General features: G+C 54.7%; 1 pseudogene; it reads left to right on the forward strand.

Moving 5' to 3' along the window:
- The first annotated feature begins 12756 nt into the window (after nt 1-12756).
- LOC148162104 (uncharacterized) lies at nt 12757-23459 on the forward strand (annotated as a pseudogene).
- The last annotated feature ends 187 nt before the right edge of the window (nt 23460-23646 follow it).

Here is a 23646-nt window from a genome sequence, read left to right on the forward strand (position 1 = left end):
GGACCAGGCAAGGGTGGGGCAATTCGACATTTAGGAACCATGGCAACAGGCCCCTCCCCCAGAAGATCAGTAAGAACAACCAGCCAAGATCAAGTTTACTGATCAATGAGAACTGCAGAATGCCAGCGCTAGGGGAATACTGCACATAGATTTCATGGCTTTTTTCCCATGATTCTTTAGTCTTTCAAAGTTAATTTTTTTAACTTTTTTTTGAACTTTTCTTTTTCCCTTTTTCAACCAACATCTTATCAATCCCTTTTTAAAAAAATTTTTTTTATTTTTCATTTTTAGAGTCATATTCTATCCCTTCATAGTAGTTACCCTTATTTTTGGCATATATACTAAATAAGTTGTTCTCTCTTTGAAATTTTGAGATACAGTTTCTTCTAACAGATCAAAATATACCCTAAATCTCTAGTGTATGGCTTTGTTCTAGTCTCCTAGTCTCTCCCCCACCCTTTTTTAAAAACCTTCTTCTTTCTTTTTTCAAACAACTGATCTTATCAATTCCTTTTATAACATATTTTGTAATTTTCATCTTTAGGTCATATTCCATCCCTTCATCGTATCAACCCTTATTTTTGTACATATATAAGTTTTTCTTTCTTTAAAATTTTGGGAGGCACTTTCTTCTAACAGACCAAAATACACCCAAAATCTAGTGTGTGGCACTGATCTATGCACCAGCTGATCATATTTGACCATATTCTGTTTTTTTGTTTTGTTTTGTCCTGTTTTTGTTTGTTTTTATCTTTTCCTTTTTCTCTTTTTTTTTCTTTTTCTTTTTTCTTTCTATCCCTTTCTTTTCCCCTGGTTTCAGGTCTTTTCTGATTTCTTTAGAGTATATTTTCTGGGGACATTGTTACCCTGTTAGCATTTTGTTCTCTCATTCTTCTAGTCTCCTCTGGACAAAATGATAAAACGAAAAAAATCACCTCAGCAAAAAGAACAAGAGATGGTACTGACCGCCAGGGACCTAATCAATACAGACATTAGTACGATGTCGGACCTAGAGTTCAGAATCATGGCTTTAAAGATACTAGCTGGACTTGAAAAAAGCATGGAAGTTATTAGAGAAACGCTTTCTGGAGAAATAAAAGAACTAAAATCTAACCAAGTCGAAATCAAAAAGGCTATTAATGAGGTGCAATCAAAAAATGGGGGCTCGAACTGCTAGGATTAATGAGGCAGAGGAGAGAATCAGTGATATAAAGACCAAATGTTGGAAAATAAAGAAGCTGAGAAAAAGAGAGATAAACAACTACTGGATCACGAGGGCAGAATTTGAGAGATAAGCGATACCATAAGACGAAACAACATTAGAATAATTGGGATCCCAGAAGAAGAAGAAACAAGAGAAGAGCAGAAGGTATATTGGAGCAAATGATAACAAAGAACTTCCCTAATGTGGGGAAGGAAACAGGCATCAAAATCCAGGATGCACAGAGGACCCCTCTCAAAATCAATAAAAACAGGTCAACACCCCGACATCTAATAGTAAAACGTATGAGTCTCAGCGACAAAGAGAAAATCCTGAAAGTGGCTCGGGAGAAGAGATATGTAACCTATGATGGTAGAAAAAAGATTGGCAACAGACCTATCCACAGAGACCTGGCAGGCCAGAGAGGACTGGCATGATATATTCAGACCACTAAATGAGAAAAATATGCAGCCAAGAATACAATATCCAGCTAGGCTCTCATTGAAAATAGAAGGAGAGTAAAAGCCTCCAGGACAAACAAACACTAAAGGAATTTGCAGACACGAAACCAGCCCTCCAAGAAATATTGAAAGGGGTCCTCTAAGCAAAGAGAGAACCTAAAAGCAGCATAGACCAGAAATGAACACAGATAATATATACTAACAGTCACCTTACCGGAAATACAATGGCACTAAATTCATATCTTTCAATAGTTACCCTGAATGTAAATGGCCTAAATGCCCCAATCAAAAGACACAGGCTATCAGATTGGATTAAAAAACAAGACCCATCCATACGCTGCCTGCAAGAGACACATTTTAGACCCAAAGAAACCTCCAGATTGAAAATGAGGGGGTGGAAAACAATTTAACATGCTAATGGACACCAAAAGAAAGCTGGAGTGGCAATCCTTATATCAGACAAATTCGATTTTAAACCAAAGACTGTAATAAGAGATGAGGAAGGACACTATATCCTACTTAAAGGGTCTATCCAAAAAGAATAACAATTGTAAATATCTATGCCCCTAACAGGGGAGCAGCCAATTATATAAGGCAATTAATAACAAAAGCAAAGAAACACATTAACAACAATACATTAATAGTGGGGGACTTTAACACCCCCCTGACTGAAATGGACAGATCATCTAAGCAAAAGATCAACAAGGAAATAAAGACTTTAAATGACACACTGGACCAAATGGACTTCACAGACACATTCAGAACATTCCATCCCAAAGCAACGGAATACACATTCTTCTCTAGTGCCCATGGAATATTCTCCAGAATGGATCACATCCTAGGTCACAAATCAGGTCTCAACCGGTACCAAAAGATTGGGATCATTCCCTGCATATTTTCAGACCACAATGCTTTGAAACTAGAACTCAATCACAAGGGGAAAGTCAGAAAGAACTCAAATACATGGAGGCTAAAGAGCATCCTACTAAAGAATGAATGGGTCAATCAGGAAATTAAAGAGGAATTAAAAAAATTCATGGAAATCAATGAAAATGAAAACACAACTGTCCAAAATCTTTGGGATACAGCAAAGGCAGTCCTGAGAGGAAAGTATATAGCAATACAAGCCTTTCTCAAGAAACAAGAAAGGTCTCAAATACACAACCTAACCCTACACTTAAAGGAGCTGGAGAAAGAACAGCAAAGAAAGCCTAAACCCAGCAGGAGAAGAGAAATAATCAAGAGCAGAGCAGAAATCAATGAACTAGAAACCAAAAGAACAGTAGAACAGATCAACGAAACTAGGAGCTGGTTCTTTGAAACAATTAACAAGATTGCTAAACCCCTGGCCAGATTTATCAAAAAGAAAAGAGAAATGACCCAAATCAACAAAATCAGGAATGAAAGAGGAGAGATCCCAACCAACACCAAAGAAATACAAACAATTATAACAACATATTATGAGCAACTCTATGCCAGCAAATTAGATAACCTGGAAGAAATGGATGCATTCCTAGAGATGTATCAACTACCAAAACTGAACCAGGAAGAAACAGATAACCTGAACAGACCTATAATCACTAAGGAAATTGAAGCAGTCATCAAAAGTCTCCCAACAAACAAAAGCCCAGGGCCAGATGGCTTCCCGGGGGAATTACACCAAACTTTTAAAGAAGAATTAATACCTATTCTTCTGAAACTGTTCCAAAAAATAGAAATGGAAGGAAAACTTCCAAACTCGTTTTATGAGGCCACCATTACCTTGATCCCCAAACCAGACAAAGACCCCATCAAAAAGGAGAATTACAGACCAATATCCTCGATGAACATGGATGCAAAAATTCTCACCAAAATACTAGCCAATAGGATCCACCAGAACATTAAAAGGATTATTCACCACGACCAAGTGGGATTTATCCCTGGGCTGCAAGGTTGGTTCAACATCCTCAAATCAATCAATGTGATGCAATACATTAACAAAAGAAAGAACAAGAATCATATGATCCTCTCGATAGATGCAGAAAAAGCATTTGACAAAGTACAGCATCCTTTCTTGATCAAAACTATTCAGAGTATACGGATAGAGGGTACACACCTCAATATCATAAAAGCCATCTATGAAAAACCCACAGCAAATATTCCCAATGGGGAAAAACTGAGAGCTTTCCCCTAAGGTCAGGAACATGGCAGGGATGTCCACTCTCACCACTGCTATTCAATATAGTACTAGAAGTCCTAGCCACAGCAATCAGACAACAAAAAGAAATCAAAGGCATCCAAATCGGCAAAGAAGAAGTCAAACTCTCACTCTTTGCAGATGATATGATACTGTATGTGGAAAACCCAAAAGACTCCATCCCAAAACTGCTAGAACTCATACAGGATTTCAGTAAAGTGGCAGGATATAAAACCAATGCACAGAAATCAGTGGCATTCCTATATACCAACAACAAGACAGAAGGAAGAGAAATTAAGGAGTCGATCCCATTTACAATTGCACCCAAAACTGTAAGATACCTAGGAATAAATCTAACCAAAGAGGCAAAGGATCTCTACTCAGAAAACTATAAAATACTCATGAACGATATGCAGGAAGACACAAAGAAATGGAAAAAGTTCCACGCTCGTGGATCAGAAGAACAAATATTGTGAAAATGTCAATGCCATCTAGAGCAATCTACACATTCAATGCAACCCCCATCAAAATACCATCCACTTTTTTCAAAGAAATGGAACAAACAATCCTAAAATTTGTATGGAACCAGAAAAGACCCCGAATAGCCAAAGAAATGTTGAGAAAGCAAAGCAAAGCTGGCAGCATCAGAATTCCGGACTTCCAGCTCTATTTACAAAGCTGTCATCATCAAGGCAGTATGGTACTGGCACAAAAACAGACACATAGATCAATGGAACAAAATAGAGGGCCCAGAAATGGACCCTCAACTCTATGGTCAACTAATCTTTGACAAAGCAGGAAAGAATGTCCAATGGAAAAAAGACAGTCTCTTCAACTAATGGTGTTGGGAAAATTGAACAGCCACCTGCAGAAGAAGGAAACCGGACCATGGCAATAACATGCTCACCAGGCTCCTTCTAAATCGAGGATGATGTGGCTCTGATAAGAATGCCCGGATTGTGTCCCCTGAACCCCCTAACCCACAGTGTCCCCTGACTCCTTGCCCAGCATCCAGAGAGCCCTGCATGAGCTGGTCTAGACATGCTTCCCAGTGTGCCCCACTCACCCCACTCCAGCCTCTGTAGAGCCTTCCCTCCCCAGGGAGCCCATCAAGAATCTGCCCTCAGAGCCCCGAGCCGTCCCTTCGTATGACCCCCATCCGGGATGACCTCACCTCCAAGCCTGGGCTCAAAGGCTACTTCCTCAGGCTCCTCTGGAAGCTCAGGTTTTGGGTCGGATTGATCTGGATCAAACTAACAGCAGGGCCATGTCACAGCCCTGTGACTGGCAAGCTCCTATGGGAACTCTTGGGACCTCCGTTTTCTACTTTGAAGATGGTGTCAGTGACTCCCACCTCAGGAGGATGTGTTGGGGATTAAAGCAGGGAGATGAAAGTGTTTGAGGGCCGGACCTTGGGGAGACGGGGTGCTGCAAGGAAGAGAGGGGAGGGGATGTAGAGGAGAAAAACGCGACCTGACCTCCTCCCTGCCCAGACGTGTCCCCATTCCCCCTCCCCTGACCCAGCCATGCACCTGGACGAACACTGGAGTGGAACGTGGCGGCCAGGACGGCAAGGTGGGGGGTATACTTCATTTCTCTCTAGTCCCCAGGTCTCCATGTCCACTCGGTCCAGCGGCCCTGCCTGGCGGGAGTGGGGCTGGCCCCCGGCCTAAGAGGACGTAAGGGTCACTGACCAGACAGTGGAGATCGGGACCCGTTGGACCGACCCCACAGCAAGCCCCTCAGTGTTGCTCATGCCGGCTGAGAGGTGGGGTCCCGCGCATGCGCCGTCTGCTGGGCCGTGTGCGCGCCTGCGCAGGCGCGCCTGCGCAGGATCCACCTGCCTCCGACCGACCGTTGGTGGGAGGACCCCGCCCACCCAGAGTGCACCTGCGCCATGTCCACCCAAAAGGTGGGAGCCGATCGGCCACCCAGAACCACGCTAATGGAGTTCCTCCTCCAACCCCTCATGGGACAGTCCGCAAACTGAGGGCAGGAGACGGAGGGACTGGCCTGGGACGCACCAGGTGAACAGAGGCTAGAGGAACGGGGAGGGTTCCAGCTTCCGAGGCCAAGCTTCACCTCCCATGGGGTTTCCTTTGGGAATGAGGGCCCCCAAGATCCTGGGGGACCATGGCCCACACTCCCGTGTGGGGCCCTTTCCTCTGGTCATCCTCGCATGGGCACACACACACACAAGGCTCTACGTGCACATTCACACACACACACACACACCCATCCACAAACACACAAACTAACTCCCCAGGGGGGTCAAAGGGGGCATGAACCCTGGAGGTGACAAGGGGGTTGGAAGGAAGAGGTTGGAGGCAGCGGGGTCCTGGGGTGTGGACATTGTCTCCTGGGAACATGCCCGGGTCCATAGCATGGGGGATGGGGGAGACATGCCAGGCTGATGGCCAGGGCGTCCCCAAGATGCCCAAGGGCTGTCACTGGCACCCGCATTCTAGAGACAGCCCCCTTCCAAACAGTTCACTTGGCTGGAGATGCTCCGATCCTGCTGTACCCCGATGTCCCGAGGATGTGGTCTCAGGAAAGTCACTGCATCCCAGGTGCGGGGCTGTGCCCGCACAGGGCTGCGTCTGATCTGGGAGCAGCAGGGGGACTGCGCAGGGCGACGGTGAGGACGGCGGGGCCGGGCTGTGATGCCTCCAGGCCGGGCGCTGCTCACTGTCTTTGCAGAGCCCCATGGAAGAAATTGGGGAGAAGCTGGTCAACAGGAACCTCCCTCTACGGCTGCCCAGCGTGGGGCCCGTGCAGCAGGCAGCCAGTAAGGGCTGGTGCAGGCTCAGGGGGAGCGTGGGGACGATGGCTCTCCAGGCCTGGGCTCGGGGAGGGCCAGGAGGGTCTCCTACCCCAAAGCCATCCAGGTCACTGACCCCCCGGGCTGCCACGACGGCTGTGCCCCTTACCTGGCCATAATGTCAACCCAAGGAGTCTGGGCTGCTCCCTTCACACACACCAGACACACACATATCACGCACACAAATCACACACACACTCCACCACACACACTAACACACAGACACACACAGACACACATGGACAGGAAGCCCCTTCTAGACGTTTTGCATAATTCAGGGAACAGGGCAGACAAATCACCCTGCCCCGTGGGCCTCTGTTCTAGGTGGAGGTCCACCGGTAACCCTAGACGACAAAGCAGAGATGGGCACAGGACGTTGCGTGGGACGCCCTGCCGGCCTCCTCTAGATGGGGATCCCTCTACTCTCATTGTCCAAAGGATGACGGGCCCTAGGACGAAGAAGAGCCCCTGTCTCCAAGGTGGGGGACATTTGGGGCTTTGGCGGGGCTGGGGGTGCTGGGCAGAGCCCTGGCTCCACCGCGTCTGTCATGGCTGCTGGAGGGCAGCGGTGTGGGGGCCTCTCCTGCAGGACAGGAGTGAGACAGCTGAGGCTGTGGGCCCGGGGCCTAGGGAGCAGAGGGGAGGCTGGGGGCCTCGCCTGCTCTGACCCAATCCGGGTGCCACCAGCTCACACTGGGTCCCCCAGGCCAGCTGCATGTGGGGCCTGGACAGGCCGGGCAGACATCCCCGAGAATAGTGTTGGTGTAGGAGACCCCACGGGCCTGCAAGGGGGTCAGGCAGCCGTCGGAGCAGGGGCTGGGGGCCAAGGGGCCGTGAGAGCACAGGCGGGCTGGGCCGAGGGACACTGCCCGTTCCCTCCTCCCTCATAGACTTCTGCAGCTCCTCTCTGTGCCCCAGGGCCGGGACAGAGCAGACAATGCATCTCCCCGCCCTCCTGGAGTTTCCAGTGCAGCAGGAGGGACCCCAGACAGACAGTGGATTGGGGCAGGCTCCCCTGAGGAAGGCAGGGGTGCTCACACCAGTGATGGAGAGCTCCCTCCCGTGGAGACTGCTGGCCCCCGCACCTGCTGGCTACACCTGCCCCTGCCTGGATGGCCGGTGCGGGTGGGCTGGGTGGGACTGGCCTCTGGATGGAGATTCCCCAGGGCTGCCCCAGGGGGCTGTGTGGAAGGGCAGGCCAGGCCACTGACTTTGCTTCCTGCCCGCCTACCTCCAGGGCCATCTCCTCCATTCTGGGCACCTGGCTGGACCAGTACTCAGAGGACTTCTGTCAGCCCGGACGTTCCCTGCCTCAAGCAGCTGGTGGCCCATGTGCAGCTCAACATGCCCGGTTCTGACCTGGAGCGCCATGCCCACCTTCTGATGGCCCAGTTGGAGCACGCAGAGCCGACGCAGGCTGACCCTGAGGATGAGAAGACCGGAGGTGGGTGCCTGTGGGTGTGAGGGGAAGGGTCAGGGCTGGCCCCACAGGGAGGAGCCCCAGAGGCTGGTGTGGGGGCAGGAGCAAAGACTGGGCACCAAGCGGGTGGACGGAAGTCGGGGAGACGTCCCGGGGAGGGCTCCTTCCTGGCTTCAGCTTCTCTGGGAGGCCCTGGGCTGGGCTCTGTCTTGCAAAGGCCCACGGAGAGCAGGCACGGGCTGAGCTCTTCTTCTCCTTTCTCAGCTGCTCCACCATCTGAGGAGCTAGAGCGACTCCATCTGCATCTCTAGCATGTGTCAGGAGCCAGGTGCAGGGACAGAAGCCAGGCCAGCTTCCACGGGGCTCTGCAAACACAGGAACTGTCACTCAGCTCGGAGGCCTCACAGCCCTGCCCGACGTCCTCACTGTCCCCCTGCCCAACCCCCTGCTGCTCCCAGATCAGACACACACCTGTGCGTGCACAGCCCAGAGTCTCCCAGAGATGCCCCAGGTAGGAAGGAACCCTCCCCGGGACGTCTCCCCGACTGCAGTCCACCCGCTGGGCGCTCTGAGCCCAGTCTTTGCTCCAGGCCCCACACCAGCCTCTGGGGCTCCTCCCTGTGGGGCCAGCCCCGACCCTTCCCCCCACACACTCAGGCACCCAGCCCCGGTCTTCTCACCTGAGGCTCAGCCTCCATGGGCTCCGGCTCCTGCAGCACAATCCAGTAAATGACTACCGCGGACAGTGGTCTGGGTGATGTTGGAGGCCTTCCCGGCAATCCCCAGCACCTATTTCTGGGGAACTCTGTGGGGTCACACCCTAGGTCCTGGATATGTAACGGCTATCCGCCAACCTCCAGCTGGTTTCACCCGTTGACTTCTGCAAAGACAGGAACAGGTAGCCGGCCCGGACGCATCAAACCCTGCCCAGCCAACCTCACTGTCCCCCTGCCCAGTCAGTCCCCTTGCTGCTCCCAGATCAGACACACACCTGTGCGTGCACAGCCCAGAGTCTCCCAGAGATGCCCCAGGTAGGAAGGAACCCTCCCCGGGACGTCTCCCCGACTGCAGTCCACCCGCTGGGCGCTCTGAGCCCAGTCTTTGCTCCAGGCCCCACACCAGGTTCTGTGGGCTCCTCGCTGTGGGGCCAGCCCCGACCCTTCCCCACACACCCACAGGCACCCTGCCCCAGGCTTCTCAGCCTCGGGGTTGGCCTCCATGGGCTCCGGCTCCTGGAGCACAATCCACTGAACGACTACCGCAGACAGTGGTCTGGGTGATGTCAGAGGCCTTCCCCGGCAATACTCAGCTCCTGCTCCTGGACAGCCCTATGGGGTCACGCCCCAGGTCATAGAGATGGAGTGGGTGTCTGCCATCCTCTAGTCCATTACATCCGTTGGCTACTGCAAAGACAGTGAGGGGTAGCCGGCCCGGAGGCATCACAGCCCTGCCCGGCCGTCCTCACTGTCACACTGTCCAGTCCCCCTGTTGCTCCCAGATCAGACACACACCTGTGCATGCATAGCCCAACACCCCAGACAGTGACCCATACCTGTGGAGCTCTCGGGATAAACCCTGAGCAGAAGCTCCCAGCCCCCCACACCCCATCGCACCCAGCCAGCCTTGACCTGGGGTGTGAGTATGATCCACCCACCGGGCATCGGACCCATCATCACCCTGCATGAGACCCCTGTACACACACACACACACACACACACACAGGAGGAGAGCTGGGCTGCACAGTCGGATCACAGCAGTGTCTGACTGGCCTGGCTGGCTCTGGGCCTCCCTTGTTACCTTTGGGTACCTCCAGGCAAATGGCCAGAGATGTCAGGGGTGAGACCTGACTCCGGTCTGCAGTGTAGGAAATGGCTCTCACTGTTGGCTTTTCTACCACATCCTCAGCATGTAGGGATACAGCGGGAGAACAGTTTGATCATTGGAGCATCTCTAGCCAATTGAAGGGAGTAGGGGTCTGTCTCTAGAATGTGGATGCCTATGGCAGCCCTTTGGGCATCGTGGGGACCCCTGGCCTTCAGCCTGGCAAGTTACTCCTCCCCACACCATGGCCCCAGGCATGTTTCCAAGAGTTCCCATAGGAGGTTCCTGTCACAGGGCTGTGACATGGCCCTGCTGTGGGTTTGAACCCAGGTCAATCTGACCCAAGCCTGAGCTCATGCAAGGAGCCTGAGGAAGTACCTTTGACTGGTACAGCTTAAAGTGACAGAAGCTTAACTTTTACTGAATCTACATATTAACTGTTAAATGTAAATATCATAAAGCCTGTAACAGAAAAGGGTGAAGGGTGGGGACACCTGGGTGGCTCAGTCGGTTAAAGCGTCTGCCTTCGGCTCAGGTCAGGATCTCACGGTCGTGGGATGGAGCCCCATGCCGGGCTCCTCCAAGCTCATCAGGGAGTCAGCTGGAAGATTCTCTCTCCCAGTCCCTCTCCCCCTCCCCCTGCTCTCTCTCTCTCCTCTTCTAAAATAAATAAATGAATCTGGAAAAAAACAACAACATAAAAGAAGGTATGCTGTGGGGAGGGGGTCTAACTTCCTCCCCAGCCTACCCCTGTGGGTGACGAAGCTCTTTAGACTCCGATTTATCCTTCCTGTGTTTCTTCTTGCAGAAATAGGCAGACAACGTACATTTCCTTATCATCCTTTCTGTCTCACCTAGAAGGCTGTGTGCTTCACATGCCCTTTGGCACTTGGCTTTTTCCACTTTACAATACACCTTCATGTCATAGCACTCACCCCATGTTGGTTCACAGAGACCTTCGGGTTATTCTTTTATAGCTGCATAGGACTGTTTGTGGGTACACCATCTTTGATTCAAACAGTCTCCTGGATGTGGGCACCTAGCCAACTTCCAACAGTTTTCTATCACAAACAATGCTTTACTGAGTAACCACTGTGTGTATATATAGTTTGTATTGTCTCAGGTACTTCCTTAGGATAGATTCCTGTGAGTGGGATTTCTAGAACAAAAGACAAACGGGCAGGTAGTTAAGTTTTGTTAGATGTTGCCACATTCCCCTTTGTAATGATGGTACCATTTGCAGTCTGACAGGCAGTGCATGGGCATGCTCGTGTAGCCAAATTGTGGGTGGTGTGGCTAAGCTCTGCAATTTTTGGCAGGTTGATAGGTGATAAATGACATCTCCGCATTGTTTTAATTTGCATTTTCTTACTGTGAATGAAAATGAACATTGTATCCATTCACCAGGGCTGCCATTACAAAGCACCACAGACTTAAACATCAGAGGTGTATTCTCTCCCAGCTCTGGAGGCTGGAGTCAGATCCAGGTGTGGCAGGGCCAGTTCCTCCCAAGGCCTCTCTCCTTGGTGTGTAGATAGCCATCTTTTCCCCATGTCCCCACATGGTCGCCCCAGTTGAGAGTGTGTGTGTGTGTGTGTGTGTGTGTGTGTGTGTGTGTGTGTGTGTGTATACCTTAATCTCTTCTGATAAGGACCCCAGGTATGTTTAAACTGAACAATCTCACTTGGACTTAACTAACTCTTTAAAAGCCTCCATGTCTGAACAGAGTCATATTCTAAGGTTCTGGGGTCAGGACCTCAGCATAGAAATTGGTGGGGGCGGGGGGTTGGTGGAATGCAATTCATAAGAAACATCTTTTCATGTTTAGGGGTCATTTTAACTTTTTCGTGTGAATTATCTGGTTATGTCATTTGTCCTTTTTTTGTGATGCGTTTTCAGCCCTGTTTTTCTTTAATTTCTAAAAGTTTTGGTAGAGTATGGCTATTAGCCCTTGCATGTGATCTGTGTTGGAAATATTTTCTCCAGACTTGTCACTCATCTTTTGACTTTGTTTATGGCTTTATTTTTGCTATAAAAAATTTAAAAATATAGTCAAGTTATTTATCAGTACTTTCTTTTATTACATCTGGATTTTATGCATAGTTAGTGTGGCCTATGGGTTTGTAGTGGCTTGATCTGCCTGGGCTGCATGACATTGCCCAGAATCCCCAGAAGACAAAAGCCTTACGGGGCCTGTGAAATGAGCTCCTACAGTGATGTGAGGTCAACCTCCTGCCACAAACCCCTTATTTGTGAATCTATATGCCTCCTGATGGTTCTGCCTTCAGGAGTGAAATCTGATACAATTAGAAAACATTTCCCTACATCCACATCATACAGAAACCCACCAGTGATTTCTTTTGTTACTCATATGATTCCATTTCCATGTTTAGCACTGAGATTTCTGATCCATTTCATGTTTATTCCCATGCATGAGGTGAATATGCTTCATCTTAATCTTCTTCTAAATGGATATCTAGTTGTCCGGATTTATTGCCAAAAATCAATTTTTTCCCAGGATTTAAGATGTCTCCTTTGTAGAACAACCTGTGCATTCTGGCTCATGAGAGCCTACTGTATATATTTTTCTCCAAATCTGCAATCTGTAAGATTATTTTGGGTTACACAGATGTCTTTTATCTATACCACTTTTTATGGTTTCCAGCTGTATTATGAGAATTGCAAAAATACCATAAAATTTCAAATGTGGCTCCCATCTTGTTAAGCAAGGTGATCATAGCTGTTTTCACAATCTGTGTGGTCCTGATGTGTGTGTCTACCCCCAATACTCATGTTGACGTCCTAGCCCCCAGTACGATCGCACTGGGAAGTGAGCCCTTGGAAGGGGACTAGGTCATGACGGTGGAGCCTCTTGAATGGAATCCATGCCCTTATGAAAGAGACCCCACAGCAGAACTTCCCTACCCCTTCCACCATGAGGACACTGTGAGAGGTCTGTGACCCACGAGAGGCCCTCCTTGACCCTGCTAGCACCCTGACTAGAACTTTTCGCTACCAGAACTGAGAAATAAATGCCTGCTGTTTATAAGCCACCCAGTGTGTGGTATTTCTGTGATATCAGCCCAAGTGGACTACGAGAGCCTGCCTTGTAATTCCAACGCAGGGAGCATTGGTGGGTCTGCTTCCCTTATCTCTCTTCTGCTGTGATTCTCTTCTTTCATCTTTGTCTCCTCAAATGTTGCGTCAGGAAACTGTACTTGAAAAAACATGATGAACAGGATTAATTTGAAGAGTAGGGTGATATTTTTGTCCTTGTATCCCATCTTCTTCTGCCAGGCATTGGGGAAGCTGGTAGTCACGGGACACCCTAATCCGTGTTCGAGGCCTGAGACTCCCCAGGTCCTGGGGTGGTGCAAAGTTGAGCTGCACATTTGTACAAGGGCTGGTTTCCTTTTGTTCACCAGTAAACTCATCTCCGAAGCAGGGGCTGGAGTGGTGGCCTAGCAGAGGTCCCTCCTTAAAAAGGCCTGGCAAGACAAATGGCTTCATCTTTCCTCCACCCACCAAATCTTCCTTGTCTTTGTGTTGATAGAACCCCTGGAAGCCAGCCAGCAAAGGGGTCTGGAAATGTAGTCTGAACATTCCACCACTCCCTCCAACCTCCCAAGGAAGGACCTTCCTAGCCACCTCCCCTTGGATTTCAGGGGCTCAGACAGATCCTACCAAGCCCTCTGTCCTCTGCTCCCAGCTAGGGGCTCAGATGATCCAGGGCTGAGAAGCCAGGCCCATACAGATCTCCGATGGGACGTTGGGGGCTGTGCAGCTCCTGGGGTGTCTGGCCAGGGTCATGGAGTGCAGAGGTGGGAGGCAGCAAGGCCAAGGTGGGCGAGAGGGTGGAGTGGAGCGACAGAAGGAACGGGACATTCCGGGCTGGGTGCTGACTGGGGGTGGGGGCAGGAGGCCAAGACCCACAGAGCAGGATAATGGGTCAGCCAGGAAGGGGTGGGAGCTTTTTCAAAAAATTTTGGTTTCTATTTTTTTTTTTTTTTTTTTTTAAGATTGAAACAAAAGATCGAACCTTCAGCTTCTGGAAGAACTGTCTGTGCCTCCGCTGGGACTTGGCCTTGGCCTACTGCCAGCCAGGGTTAAGGACCAGGGTTACTGGCCTACCCAGACTGAGCAAGGCTCAAGAGTGTTGAATCCCCAGGGAGGAGTGCAGGTGGTGTGACTGGGAATGGGATGCTCATTCTGGAAGCTTCCAGTGGAAGGAAGCATACAGAACCAGGGATTGGCATGGCAGCGTTGACAAAGAACGCTTTGTGTGTGCTTGGCACACATTCGCCAGGGGCCCACTCCCCCTTCTCTAGCACATCTGGGCAGGGCACAGAGGCCACCACTGAATAATAATGCCACCCGCCCTTGGGTAATTTCCCCACCTTGCAAAAAGGGAGGCCAGGATGGTGTCGTGGCGATTAGTGGCCGCCCACAGAGACCCATGCAGAGACATATAAATGGGTATTCAGGGGCTGGAGGCACTGCACACCCCTGGCCCCGAGGCATGTGTGCTGGTGTGCAGATACCTGCAAGGATGAGGCTGTCCTGTGAGCTGTCCTGCTGGCTCTGGTCTCAGTGCCTAAGACCCAGGCAGTGTGGCTCAGGAGGCTGGACCCTAAGCCGGTAACAACACTCCTGTGGGTCCTAGGGGCCCAGGCCCCTCCCGTGGGGCCACACAACCTCTGGGTTACCCTCCCAGAGCCAACCCAGACCGGCACTGGCTATGGGGGGATGGGCTAGCCTGAGGAAGGGGCCCTGGGTTCCCAGATAGAGAGAGGATGCCTCCAAGGGCTTGAGGGACTGGCCCCCCTCACCTGCTCCTCCTCCACCAGCTTCTGGGGTCCTGGGATGTTTTTGCCGTGGCCTCAGGTGAGAAGGGCTTTGCGTTGGAGAAGGCCACGAAGAACGTCGAGGGCGTCATGGTGACCCTTACTCCAGAAAACAACCTGAAAATGTTGTCCTCCAGGCACAGGTGAGTGCGGTGTGTGCCCTGTGTCTGGGTGGGACTCATGCCGGGGTGGGAGAGGCCTCCTGGGCAAATCCTTCTCAAGCTACTGCTTGAAGTGGGTCATGCCTTGTGCTGAAGAGCCGCGGGTTCTTGGGGGACTCCAGGTACCCTCCCTCGCATTCCTGCATCTGCCTGCAGGAGATGTGGGGCCCGGGTGTACCTGGGCCAGGCCTGGCCTTGGGACAAGCAAGGGCAGGGGAGGTCTGGGGTAAGATGGCAGCTCCACGGTGTTGGGTGAGCTTGGTCCCACGGGCCATGGTGTTGGCCCCAAAGCCACGTGGCTGGGTCGTCCCAGTGAAGCTGGTGGAATCAGACATCCAAATACAGAAGCTGGGCCTCTGGAGGGCCTTGGGCCCTATGCAAAGCCAAAGATGCCATAGGAGCCATGGGGATGCCACAAGGCTCAGAGCCGATTTTTGGCATCTGCTCAACGGAATGATTGGTCAGCAGCCTCTCCTGGTGCCAGTGTCAAGGCGCATCTCTGTCCAGGGACCTGGGCCAGACGCTGATTTGGAGAGGTGGATTGTGCTGAGGGCCCCCTGCAGATACACATTCGGATCAGGGCTTGGAGGAGAGGCAAGTGGGCCTCTCACGTTTTGTTGTGTAATGAAATTTCATTCGTTGGCCTTTGGACAGCAAACATACTTGCATGGCTCAAAAATCAGGGTTCCTCAGGGTGTACCGTGGGGGTCCTTCCCCACCTGCCTCAGCCAGCCCGTCTCCTCCCTGAGGGTAGCCCGTGTTAGGGACGTGGGGGCAGGCACACACCAGCACCCATGTGTCATTTGCCCACGCACGCTGGGGGGTTGTTCCGATCAGTCCACAGAGGCTCTGCTCTCTTTTAAAACATTTCAAAGTTTGTTCTCTTTTGTCTTTATGACATTTTTCAAAGTTGTAGGAAGATAAACACAGCGCAGAGATTTACTGTCCTCGCTACTTCTAAGCGCACAGCACAAGGGCGTCAAGCACATTCACACTGTTGTGCAGCCGACCCCCTCCATCCGTTTCCGTTGAACACGGACCCCTCCCCTCCCCTGCCCCTATTTCTGTGGGTCTGACTCCCCTGGGGCCTCCGGGGAGTGGATCCTTGGGGATTGGTCTGTCTGCGCCGGGGACCGGGCTGATCTCACTCGGCACCGTGTCCTCCACGTTCATCCGCGTTGTAGCCGGTGTCGGGATTTCCTCCCTTTTTAAGGCTGAATTATGTTCCATGGTGTGGACAGGCCACATGGTTTCTTCCACCGTCTGGTTCGTCAATGGCACTGTCATAAACATGGGTGTGCAAGTCTCCCTTCTGTTCTCCTGCGTGTGCGCCCTGCAGGGGATCGCTGGGCCGTACAGTGATGCCCTTTCGCATTTACCAGGGCGCTCTGCTCCTTTGGATCGCTGTGTGAGACTCCATAGGCCTTCTGCCAGGCTCTGCTGCTCGACAGACAGTGCTCTCCAATCTTCGGCAACTGGAAACACCTTTTGTGGCGTGGGTCCTGGTGCTCTCGCCTCCAAGAGGTCCCCACGTGGCAGGTTCCCTGAACCAGGGCCCCGGCATTCCCGTGCTCTTGCTTCCACGACATCTGATAGGCAACAGATGGCCCCCTTCAGCTTCTACGTGGCCCTTCTAAGGACGGGAGCGTCGCAGCGTACGTGCTCCCTGCCCAACGCACTGCCTGGTCACATCTCTGGTATGTTTTCCTCTAAGGTGTGTTTTTCCTCCTTTGTAAGAACCCTTAAGGATTAGGAATATGAGGCGCTTGTCTGTGACAGAAACCAGTTGCAAATATACTTCCCAGTTTGTCATTTTTCTTATAACATTGAGGAGGACTTTTTTTTTTTCATACATGAAGGATTTCTTTCCATTTCTCTGAGGATGCACACTAGCTTTCTCTTTGCGGGGCTCCTGGCTTTTGTGACACCGTCAGTTAGGAAACGGCTTGCAACTCCCTGGTGCTTCTGGCATCTTCGCTGCATTTGGGATTTGACCCTGGGAAAATAGGAGGAACCAGTTGGTTTTTTCTAGATCACTACCCAATTTCTAACGTCATTAATCGAATTGCCTCTCTGTCCTCCACGGACTCCGGCTGACTTTGTCACGTGCTAAATTCCCATGCTCCCATTTTGCTTTATTATTGGACTTTTTTTTTTTTTAGGATTTATTTATTTATTCTTGAGAGTGAGAGAGCACGAGCGGGAGGGGCGGAGGGAGGGGTCGAGAATCTCAAGCAGAGTGTGTGTGAGCGCGGAGCCCAACTCAGTCTCACGATCACGAGATCACAACCTGAGCCAAAACCAAGAGTTGGACGCTTGATGGACGGAGCCACCCAGGCGCCCCTGTTTCTGGACTTCCCATTCATTCCTTTGATCAGTCTTCTGATTTTCCAAACCCCGTTGTTTCACCTGTTGCAGCTTTGTGCCCCACTGCCTCAGTTTACTGGATGGCTCTTGCCTGTTGTTCTTCCTTCTGGAATTTCCCAGCCATGAGCTCATCTTAGTGAGCAAAGACCACTGCATTTCTGTGGTTGGTTCACTTTATGGACTGACCGCTTCGGGGACGTAGGCCCCTTTGGATACTGGGTGCCTTTACCCAAAATTACAGACGACCCTGTGTTTGTCCGAGGCTCCTTTTGTGCCCGTCACGTGGCTTCTAGCGCGCGAGGCCTCTTGGGAGGTGGAAGGAAGTCGATTTGCACTTTGCAGGGCTCTCGTGTCTGCTCATTCCCCGGCCAGGTTGGATTCGGTGCAGAAGAAGGCTTCCAGGCAACGGGCACCATCAGCGGCAGCCAGGATCCCCTGCGCGGCATGCTGGTGGCTGGCCAGGTGCAGTTGGTAGGACCCTTGTCTCTTCTGGGCCTGAGTCCAGACCCTGAGCCGAGGACAGACGATCGCTCTTCCAGCTTGGAGAGGCGTGACGTGAACGTGGTGGAGCTGCTGAGACAGAGCTCTGGATGGGTGTTTGAGAACTCCTGTAAGGCGACGGCCTCCACGGTCTCATGCGGGTGTGGGGCACGGGGCGGTGCGGGATGGGCTGGCTTTCCGGGCCCTCCCTAGTGGGATCCACCACCGACAGCCTGGGCTGGCGTCCCCTGCCGCCTGGCCAATGCCGTGGGATGGGGAGCGGGCCCATCCCCGACACTTCCACTAGAAAGTGAAAGGATGCATTTTGTCAGAGTTTGGAAAACAGAGGGCTCACCCTGGCGTGCCCCGCGGTGACTCTGGGCCTCCGTCGGGGGTGGTGCCCCCGAGGGGACATGATCGGTGGAGTGTTCCCCCCGGCATGAGTTGGGACAGGCATTCGCCGGGCATCTGTTCCTGAGGCCCTCTGTGTGCTGGCTCTGGGGTCAATGGGACAATGCTTTCCGGGGGGGCCTCTCGTGAGGTCTGATGCTCCGCCCTGGGGGGGTGCACGTATTTCCTAGGCCTAGGAGTGTTGGACTACCGGGGGCTGGGCACCAACGTCAGGGACTACGCCATTGTGTTCACCCAGCTAGAGTTCAAGGACGAGGCGTTCAACACCGTGGAGCTGTACAGTAAGTGGTGGACACCACGGGCCGGCCCCACAAACTCCCTGCCACGGGCGGCCAGGCTGGGCAACCTCCCGCTGACTGTGCTGAGCCCCGGGCCTCCAGGGTCCTAGAGCAGCATCCCTGCCCTTCAGCCCCCTGCAGGAGGGGTGGCTGGGGCACGGGGCACACGTGGTGAGGGCTCCCCTCCCGCCCCACAGGCCGGACAGAGCTGGCCAGCCAGGAGGCCCTGCGCCTCTTTGCTAGGTGGAGCCAGTCCTGGGCTTCCTGTCTCAGCAGCAGGCCACATTGAGGCCGGACCGTGAGTGTCACCCGATGCCCATGGGCCCCTGGCTGACTTCTGTGGGTCTCGGGGTCCCTCCAAGCCTCAGGGAGTCAGGCAGGGTGGGGGTGGGGAGCTCTACACGGAGTCCCCTGCTCCTGCCCAAAGCCAGGCCTGCAGGGCCGGCCCCGTCTCGGGCGAGGCCGTGGGCAGAGCGGGGTGGCCGCGGTGTGTCCTGGGTGCCCACCCTCAGTAGTCCTCTTCCCCCCCAGTCACCTGTGCGCACAAGACTTTCCAGGTCAGCTGTCCTCCTGAGCATCACCCCAGATCCGACACCCCAGAGCTCTGCCCCGAGAAGGCCCGGGGCCCGGGACGGGGCTGACACCCCTCGAGGTGAATCTGGGGTCCTGCAACGCTCTGCTTGGGTTTCAGTGAATGCATCGACCTCCCGGTGGGACTGTGCCCGCCAAGTCCTGTGAGGCTGGCCAGGCGCTGGCCTCCTTGCTCAGCCGCCTGGGAGCTTGGTGTGGGGCGGGCTGCTCTCAGGACTCACGGCAGTTCCAAATAAAACGATCCCACAAGGCCTTACAGATGCCTCTCACCTGTGTGCCGAGGGCGGACGGCAATGTCAGACGGGGCGCTGCCCTCTCGGGGCTCCGGTCGGTGCAGGGGAGGAGGTGGGCGTGGGGCTCACCGAGGGCTGGGCCATACAGCCCAGAACCAGCTCTGGGTGGGGGGCACGTGGACGTGGGTCTTGGCTCCTGAGTGGGGGCTGGGCTGGGGGCAGCTGCTCCGCAAGCAGAGGTCACCACAGTCCCTGGGCTGGAAGGAGGACTGTCTGAGTTAGAGCAGACTCTCGGGGGTCTGGACAGGTGCGGGCTGACGCAGTGGGCGTGGGTGCCCACCAGGGTGCGCGGCTGGGGTGCCACAATGTCCAGGGCACAAGAGTGTGGCTTTCCCAGGCCTGGAGCTTTGGGGCCAGGGCAGGGGGCAGGATTCCCGAGGGACCGAGCCTGTGGCTCCTCCTGTGGTCTGGTGGGGCCGTGCCTGACGTCGTGGGGGGGGTGCCCATCACTCACGGAGGGGGGCGGTGCGTGCAGGCTAGGGGTGGGCACGCTCACACACATCCAGCAGCCCTGTCCGTCAGCACCTGCTCGGGACGGAAAGCCCTGCTGTCACGCTGGTGCCATCTGTGCCCCATCGTCACCGTGGTCCTGCTTCTCACGTGCAAATATCTCTATGAAGTGACTCCCAGGGACGCCTCCCGGCTGCTTGCCTCTCTTCCGCGGGGGCTAGGATGGGAGGCCCAGGGGTCTCACAGGGGAACACGATGGCCTTCAAATTCAGGCAGCACCCACCAGGCCGAGCCCCTAGGCCACCCGCCTGTGTCCCAAAGCCCCTCTCCCCCCCCATTGACCCACCCCAGGCTGGCTCAAGGCTCTGGGGTGGCTGGACACCTACGGCAGGGTCAGGTGGGTGGGGAGACTTAAACTCAGTGCCCCGGTGGCCGAGGAAGGAGGGTGACAATGGGACCAGGGAGGCTGACGTGTGTGCTGGTCTTGGCGCTTATGCCTGCTACGGGGTCCCGGCCGCAGGAACAGCTACCCAGGGAGTCCCACAACCTCAACTGGAACAAGGTGAGCCACACACCTGCGTTCCCCAAGGCTGACAGCTAGGCCGACCGGGGCCAGGCATGCAGTGTGTGTGGTGGCTGGAAGATCACTCCCTGAAAATCTCCAAAAGGCCATCCTGGAACAGGGGGCAGTGCCGCAAGGGCGGAAGGGGTTTCAGGCCCTGGCCTCTCTCTGAGGAGCTGGTGGCCACGCAAGAGGGGGGAGGGCCGAGGGCCCCAGGCAGGTGCTGCCTCAGGGCACCGGGGATGCTAGGTGGGCAGAGGCCGAACGAGCAGAGCGTGTTCCAGAACAACCAGATGTCTGGCAGGTGGAAGGTCCTAGTGGAGGTGGCCGTGGGAACTGACTCCCCGGGAATGTGGGTTTGTGGCAGGAAGTCAGAGGGATGGGGCCGAGGGCCGAGCTGGAAGGAAGGGGGAGGCCTTTCACGGGAAGGGAATTCCAGCACATGGTAAGCACAGCCCAGCCCTCGGGGCCCCAGCACACCCGGCACCTGCCCGCCAAGGCCCAGAGGGGCAGCCGGGGCCCTGTGCAGGGGCTGTGCCGACCTGTGGGTGCTGGACCCGCCCCGGGCCTCAGGCCAATGTCAGTGTCCGGTGGCTTCCTGAGGGCCCGGCTGGGAGCCTGGCACGGGCAGCTACGCCCGCACGCTCTCCACAGTTTTCAGGGTTCTGGTACATTCTGGCTGTCGCCTCTGAGGGCCAGAGATTCTTGCCAGGCAGAGACAGGAGGAAGCTGGGGGCATCGATGTTGGAGGTCCACAAAGCGGGCCAGCTGAAGGTGGTCCTTGCCTTCAGCCGGTGAGTGGACCGGGGTGGGGGCCCAGCACACTCTTCACGGAGCCCTGACCACAAACAGCCCAGACATCTCCCTGTCAAGAGGGGAAAGGGAGCCGGGGGCGGGGGGAGCCAGACCCACGATCACCCGCACATCTGACAGACCATCTCTGCGGCCCCGAAACCCTTCCTGCCCCTAAAAATTAAGGCCTGATTTTGGGAGAGGCCACCACGTACACGGGAGCACTCGGCAGAGAGTGGGTGTTCCGAGGGTTTCCCTTGAGCTGTGGGACTGACCCTGCACCAAACTGGAAAATTCCAGGAAACCAGAGCCAACAAAGGGCTCCCGCCTTGCTGCCCCCCCCCCCCCAGGTCACAGGGGTGTCAGTCACACACATTAATTCTGCGGAAAGATAGGAAAAAGGCGATGTTCAGGAATACTTGTGCGTATGAAGGCCCGGGCCTGGAGAGAAAGACCTGGGGGTGGGCGTGTCCCCGGCTTCAGGGCCACAGGCACGGGAAAGGCCGCTCCTCTGTCCCAGGGCTGGGTGGATGGGATGGACAGCGGCCCACGGGGCGGGCAGGCAGGCCACGGTCCCAGAGCCCACAAGCATGCAAGTGCCCGCAGCCTGGGCCTGGAAGGTGGTTGGGTGTGTGGGAGGGACTCCTGACCCTTCCCAGTTGCCCCTGCTGTGCAGGCCTGATCGGGCGGCCCCACGCTTCTCTTCCGGTCCAGTGAAGGGGGTCGAAGGCTTCCACGTGCTGTCCACCGACTACAGCTACGGCGTGGTCTATGTGCGCCTGGACCGGGCCGGCCGGACCTCTAAGACCCTGCTGCTCCTCAGTGAGTCCAGTGGAAAAATCTGGGGAGGGGGCGTGCGGGGTGCGGGTCAGGTGGGGGATGGAGGGGCGACAAGCTCGGAGGGCAAGATATGGAAGCACCTGCCTCAGCTCGGGCTCCCTGACAGAGCGCCACAGACCGCACCGCACGGGCGCCCGCGATGGACATTGATTCTCACGGCTCAGCGCGCCGACCTGGCGAATTCCGGGGAGGTCCCCATTCCTGGTTTGCAGATGGCCGCCTCTTCACTATGTCAAGTGTCGGGGAGAGGGCTCCGGTGTCTTCCTCTTCTTATACGGGCACTCACCCCATCATGAGCACCCAGCTAACCCCACACACCTCCCAAGGCCCCAGGACGTCACACCATCCCTCTGGGGCTCTGATGGATGAATTTGGGGGGACACGAACACACATCCGTTCCTGTCACGGCCCTTGCGCTGCGGGCTGGCAGGAAGTGGGAAGTAGGAGGTCAGGGCCGGGACACACACAGCAAACGGGTGGCCACGTGGGCGGGCGGAGCGCGGCGCCCGGACGGGGGGACCGGGTGGGCGGGTCTCTGGTGTGGCTGCCACGGGGCTGAGTGGGGGCGGCCAGTGCACGGGCGGAGCCCAGAGGGCAACAGGCCCGGAGTGGGACTGACCCTCTGCATGGAGGCAGGGGACCCCCTGGGCTGAGGGCAGGATCGGGGGCAGCAGGGGGAGGTGGTGAAGGGAGGGTGGGCGGGAGCTGCTGTCCAGGGAGGGGTGGGGGGAAGGGGCACAAACACACTTCGGGGCACCGAGGCCTGCAGGACAGCCATCGGAGAGGTCGGAGGGGTCCCGTGGAGTCTCCGTGGAGGAGGGCGTGGCCAGGAGCGCAGCGGGAGGGGCAGCAGGCTCCGGCCCATGGGTCCTGTGAGCAGAGGGGCCTCCCCAAGTGGCCCTGTGTGGTGCCCGCCTTGGGGCTGCACTGGGGACACCCCCCTACGTCGGAGAACAGAGGGGACAGAGGCACACTCCCCATCACCCGCCTGCTGCCCCCTCCCTTGGCAGCACACTGGCTTCTCTGTCCTGCCAGCTCGGAGGGCGCTGCGGTGGCCACGGGCTCGGGGACGGCCCCAGAGGGCCAGAGCTGGGGACTCTGACCTTGTGACTCTGCTTTCAACTGCAGGCAGACAGAGCAGGTCCAGCTTCCCGAGCATGAAAAAATTCGTAGACATACGTGAGATTTTGGAGCTCGCAAACGGCGTGACTGTTCTCCCAAAGATGGTAACAGACGGCCACGGGCCCTCCCGTGCAGGCCAACAGCACCCCCGGCCCCCATCCATCCCGTCGAGCTCAGTGCTTCTCTCCCTCCTGCAGCCTCGTGTGCCCACACCATCCTGCCCTGAGAGCCAGCGTCCACCCACCCGTCCCCTCGGGGCTCCACCCGCGGTCCCCCTTGACCCCGGGAACATCGCTCAAGACTGCAGGTCTGCACAGCCAATGGCCTATTGGGACGCGTTGGAATACCCCAGGCCACTGATGGGGTGAAGTCCAGGGCCATGGCCGTAGCCCAAGCGGGATCCTTTATGATCTTGGAGAGATGGGGATAGGAAGGCGGTAGGAGGGCAGGTGTTGGCCAGGCAGGAGGATGCCCGACCGGACCCATTCTGCCCACGCCCTCCAGATTACGTGGGGGAAAGAGTCTGCCACACTTCTCTGCTGGGAAGTAGACCAC

The sequence above is a fragment of the Eumetopias jubatus genome, unplaced genomic scaffold, assembly GCF_037043125.1.
Source record: "Eumetopias jubatus isolate StellerSeaLion01/CBP00866 unplaced genomic scaffold, mEumJub1_p1.0 scaffold_20, whole genome shotgun sequence".
Taxonomy (NCBI): Eukaryota; Metazoa; Chordata; class Mammalia; order Carnivora; family Otariidae; genus Eumetopias; species Eumetopias jubatus.